At 32.5% G+C, this 6,000-nt stretch overlaps 1 long non-coding RNA gene across 1 annotated transcript; it reads right to left on the bottom strand.

Moving 5' to 3' along the window:
* Positions 1-330: 330 nt before the first annotated feature.
* Positions 331-780, bottom strand: LOC136968611 (uncharacterized). The gene is made up of 2 exons (XR_010879677.1): positions 743-780; positions 331-467 (listed from the first exon to the last, which is right to left on the bottom strand). It is a non-coding gene; the product is annotated as an uncharacterized lncRNA (long non-coding RNA).
* Positions 781-6,000: the final 5,220 nt, after the last annotated feature.

The following is a 6,000-nucleotide window of genomic DNA, read 5'->3' as shown; positions in this document are numbered from 1 at the left end:
TAATAGCGAGGTTGAGGTCGAAGTTTTAAATGCGAAAACGTGTACGTCGGACGTTCGGCGCCGCTTTCCTGTAAGCCTAGAAATTTGACAATGACATTTGGAATGTCGAGCATGATTCCACTGACGTTCCAAACGCCATTGTCAAACTTCTAGGCTTACAGGAAAGCGGCGCCGAACGTCCGACGTACACGTTTTCGCGTTTAAAACTTCGGCCTCAACCTCGCTAATAACACCTAAATAGCAACCAGTTAACTGTAAGACCTCCCGGGAGGCATCACCCACGCCTACATATAAAGCTAAACCGAACAATTAAGAATAAAACAAAGAATATTTTGACAACCCAAAGCTCTTTATTGATACTTTAATAATGCAGTTACAATATTTAAAGAACATCCAGCAAATAACATTTATTATATTATAGAAGTGAAACCCGAAGTTCGACTGTGAGGTCGCCAATTATAGGTTAACTACAAAGAAAAAGACATAATTTTAATACAAAATATTATAAATAAAAATTAATATTTAATGGCATTTGATTATTTTAAATAGTATTTTGTCTGTATTTTTCAAAACAAGAATTAACATTTCTTAAAACAATTACATATTGGAGAAAAATACAAATAAAAGAGATATTTATACTTGCAAATGGAAGTAAATAGAAACTACTTTATAAATAATTAAAAAAATAAATTGATTTCATTCAATAATAAATTAAGAAATTTTTCTGTTTAATAATACTGACCTTTTTTAATTCTATTTATGAAATCTACTCAGTGCTTTAATCATTTTCCTATATTTTCTTTTCTTAAGGCTCTTCCCATGACTCTACCAAGACCACTAAGAAGATCAGAATTAATACCAAAAAATCCAACAACATCTTCAGGGTCACCACCATATGTGTTAGTATTTGCAGCATTTACACTTAAATTGTCTAGAAGACTTGCAATACTTCCTTCGGAACTTCTTCGTTTTAAATTGAATTGATCACGTCCTTTGATTTTCACGTATCGACCTTCGCTACTTTCTAACAAAATAATTCCTGAAACAAAATAAATTTAATCATTGATCTACATTGATTACAAACACACTTCAATCTCTAATCAAAGGCCACCGATGAGAACGTTAAAAAAATAGACGATTTTGCAGATTATTTTATACGCAATTTTGTATCAAAAACAGTTTCAGGAAAAACGACAACTTTTTAAATGTGGCCATTTGCTGGGAAGTGGCCGTTATTGCAGGTTGGACTATACAAAATTATTTAAAGTACGTCAATACACACTCTATAAATTTACTTACCGATAACGACGAATGTAAATAGAAACTTGTTCATCTTCTGTTTGTGGTGTTCTGACTCGTTCTGGTTTTTCCTGGAGGTTTTGGCCCTGTGTACGCTGACAACACGCAATTGGCACCTCTTTATATAAGAGAAATGTGCAATTCGTCGTAATTTCATTGGTTTGGTTGCGGGACAGCTGGATGTTGATCAAAATCGATGATGTTGCGCGTGGGAATTTGAAACGTCCAATGGCGTGAAAGTTTATTTAAATTCACATATTTTACATGAGTAACTGACCCGATTCGAAGCTGTAAACATGTCTACTGATAAAATATTTCTGTCCGTATTTGTGAGAAAATAGAAGAGTTTCATCGACACAGAAATCAGAAAGTGCCGAAGCGAATTGTGAAAATTTTTTGTAGACGGTTGAATTAACACATAAAAACATTCTTTAGAAATAGGAATTGTAACAAAATATTTCATGCATGATGTATGAAATTTATTTCTGCACAGGAATATACAACTTTTATGGGTCCGGTCCCCAGGTTGAACTTAAACTTGAGGCTCTATGCATTAATATATAGAACTCACCAGTGACCGAGTCGATAAAACCACCCGACACTTTCTAGGTTTGCCCCTCACCAATGTGATGCCCACGTGAAGTTTTTCGGGTTTTATTCACGTATCTAACACCTAAACAGGAGCCTGTTTCAAAAAACAAGTTCTTATGCAGGCTACCGAATTTAGCAGACGCCCAAATATCCTTATTCAATTAATCGTGTAAGATATCACAGATTCTTCCTCCATGAATTAATGGATACACATTTAAAAAATATAAAGGTCTCTAATCGAGTGACAAATAACAGGAGTCCGTAAAAGTCTCGCCATATGTGCCTATAGCTGCAGTTTTTTTTTTTTTTAAATCTTATGTGGCACCCTACCCGTCCCTCTTCACCTACCTAATCGTCCTCATTATAGGCCAGGCGAAACTCACAATACGTATAGAAACAAGACCCTTTTGGTGCACACAGGGAAGAAGGAGAAAACATTAAACATAGTATTATAGAGTTGACAGAATACATGACGATCTACCACAAATAACGAGCTTTATACAATATTAATTTGTAATTCTAAAAACTTTAAATTAAAATCCAAGTAAAAAGCTACTCTTTAAAATCCGACTTCGAGTGAGTTAAGAAGACAAAAAAAGGACGAAAAGATGCTATACTTTCATAATTTTATTAATTTCATTTCCCAAATGCATTTCGCAAAACGCCTCATCAGTGGGTAGTTGAGTTTTGGTAACCTCCGTTCCTTTTATGCTGGATGATGTTTTCCCAGCATGCATCTATCTGCATACCGTCATTCAGATTGATTAAATTTGCATATTCTTTTATACAAAAATGTTCTATTATTCTACGTTTTAAACAATTTTCTTCTTTATAAAGTATTTTTATATTATTTCTGTCTATGTTACAAAAATTATTTTTATAATGTAGGTACCACGGCGATTCTTCTCTTTTTAATCTTATTGCTGCCTCGTGCTCTTTTAAACGTACTTCTAACTTCCTTCCGGTTTCTCCGACGTAAGACCTCGTTTGTGGACAAGTACAAGACAATTTATAAATTACACCTGCAACATCGAGTTTGTTTAACATATTGGCATCTTCTTTGTTTATGACATTAACTATATTCAACAATTTGTTCTTTTGTTTTGCCACGATACATATAGAATACTGTTTAAAAATTAATTTATATCTCTCATAAAGTTTATGTACATACGGAAATTTAACATATATAATATTATCAATATGATTCTTTACATTATATCTGTAATTTACAAATTGATTGTACCACTTACATAATAAATTCTTTGGATAATCATTCAATAAATATTTTTTAAAAAGTTGTTTTATTTCTTTATCTATGTCTTCTTGTAAGGATGTCCTATTCACTATTTTTTTGAGGTCCATAGTAAAGACGTTTTTTTTTGTTTCTACGGGACAATATGATTTGTAATTAATAGTCTTTTTTGTATTACATAATTTTTCGTACTTACGGAATAGCAATCGATTTTCCTTTCTCAATATAGTAATATCCAAATAATTTAATTCCTGATTTTGTTCTTCTTCACTGGTGAACTTTAAGTTGTTACTCAAACTGTTTGCATAGCTTTCAATATCTTGGGATGAAGTTATTTGTGAGTCATATATAATTAATATATCATCAACGTAACGTGCGTAGTACTCTATACCTGGAGCCTGTGATATATTTTCATCAATCGGTATCATGCATATATCAGCCAGTTTTGGTCCGACGACCGATCCCATAGAGATTTTTAAATTTTGAATAATATTAATTTGAATTAAATTAATTCAATATTAAGTTATGCGCAACTCGTATTAATAACTGTTTAGACAATAGATTTTTATGGTAATTCTGTCAATTTTAATTAAGTGAAATTTACAAATATATTCTCTTCGTGTGTAAGATACATTCTTAAAATGGAAGAATTAAAGTAGAACAGAGTTAAAAGGTCGGTTGAATGTCTGATCTTAACCTTCAACACTATTAATAATATTATGAGGTATTAATTATTATTTTAGCTTTAATTTAAATTCTAACGTAATAATTCTAATATACCCCATTTTTTCAGTCTCTGCTCATCAATTAATTGATGTGCAGAGAGTGAAAAAATTTATGTTTCCGTTATAATTTCAATTAAAACACATTTGTCAATAAAACAATTGTCAATTAAAACACATTTTAAAATATTGAAGGCGAGTCTTGTTAAAGAAGAAATCTCACTTCTGAGTGTTGCCCTAATCTCCTTTTTAAATCACACTCTTATATTTATTTTATTATTATTAAAATAATATATAAAATTAACACAAATTTATTAGAATTAAAAATATATTTTCTATCTGAACTCTCCAAATTTTATCGTTTTTGGGTCGTGCATCTGTTACGTCCTAACTCACTTGTCAAATTTAATTGAAAGTTTGTCAACGCACCTGGAAGACCTGCCATATTCTGTTCTATTTACAAATTTATTTAATATTTTATTTTCCTCTCTTAAATATAAGTGCAATTGACTGTCTTGTTCTTTTTTGCTCCTTATAAGCGATTCTATGAATGGAATTGTAGATTTAATGGGATTAGGCAATATAATCTACCAATAAGATGTTCCCTCCATGAAGGAATATCTATGGTAAATTGGCATGCATATAGGTGAAGGAAACTAGGAAAATTTTGAGTACTCTGCAAGAGATAAATTTCACTTAGTAATCGATAATTTTGTTATAAAATTGAATACGTTAGAATCGTGGAGGTCCTCAGATCAGTAATATGCATTTATTTCCGTAATAATATACGTGACAATAGAAACTCATAAAATATAATGTTTATATACAGACATTAATAATCCATATCTATATGTAAGGATCTTCATAAATTTTTAATTTTGGATAAGGAATTTTGACTGTTAGATAGAGATAATTTGGGTTTGGTTCGATGGAATTCGGCAACGGACACACGGGCCATCTGTCGAAAAGAGTACTTTCCGAGAAACTTTTTACGAAGAATCTGGCCTCTACTTGGATATTAAATACGCCAATAAAACCCGAGAAATTTCACGTTGTTAGCCAACACGTGACCAGGTTCGCGGTGAACAGTACCGTGTTTACTGGTATTATCCACGCCATTACTGGTGGGCCCGGTTGTCTGGTAGCCGCTGCTCTAAAAGTAAAGTTCATTTTACCACACGAAGTTATCCTTGAAATTATTTTCGCATTATTAAATTGAATTGAATTAACTAAAATTTGCCATAACATCGTTAACAATAGACACGGGAGCACCAACGATCGACGGTCGTCTAAATCCAATATTAACGTACAGCCACTCATTTTTAAAACAGCATAAAAATCTATTATATACACAAATTCTGTAATAATTCTAAGTGAAATTTAAAAAGTAATTTCACTCGGTGTTCATTGTATAATGTTACAGATTGGAAGTATTGCAGGATAAAAACTTCAGTTGTGTGTCTGATCTGAACCATCAACAAGAATCTAGTAGTGTTGATATAAACAAATTATTATATTAGTATTAATTTAAATGCTGAGATGATAATAATGATGAGGTCATATATTATGCAAATAATAAGCAGTAATCGCAATAAAAATATCCTTATTCTACGATGTATAGAAAGATATTTGGCAGTTCAAATGCCATCGAATTTTTATGGCGACATTAACATAAAACAGAAAAATGGAACCATACGAGCCGATATAATAATCTTAGCGCTGCGAGTCGTTTTATTGTTTTTGTTTATTTTTAAAATGCTCTGGGGAATCTTTATGCGTTTTTATAAGCAAAACTTTTCTGAGAAGATTTATTCTACGTTTAACGAATGACCGAGTGGACAAAACAACCGAGCGCTATTTTGATTGCGGGTTCGCATCTAATCAACGGTTTCTTTAAACTCCTTCCACCCTGTGATCACTACGACTACTTTTTCACAATCATATTGTAAGTTTGACCAGGTCCACAATGCCAAGGAGGCGAGAACGGGATCCGACACGCCCGGTCAGACCACCCATTCGAGTTTTTCGACGGTATGGATTCGGACTCAGATCCACAGAGCGGTAAGATTCTATGTTAACCGTCCAACCAACCGTCCGATGGCCAGGTTTCAAGTTTTATTCACGAATCTAATATGT

The sequence above is a fragment of the Centruroides vittatus genome, unplaced genomic scaffold (genome assembly GCF_030686945.1).
Source record: "Centruroides vittatus isolate TY-2023 unplaced genomic scaffold, ASM3068694v2 contig_15, whole genome shotgun sequence".
NCBI lineage: Eukaryota > Metazoa > Arthropoda > Arachnida > Scorpiones > Buthidae > Centruroides > Centruroides vittatus.
This window is presented reverse-complemented; position numbering and strand designations above follow the sequence as displayed.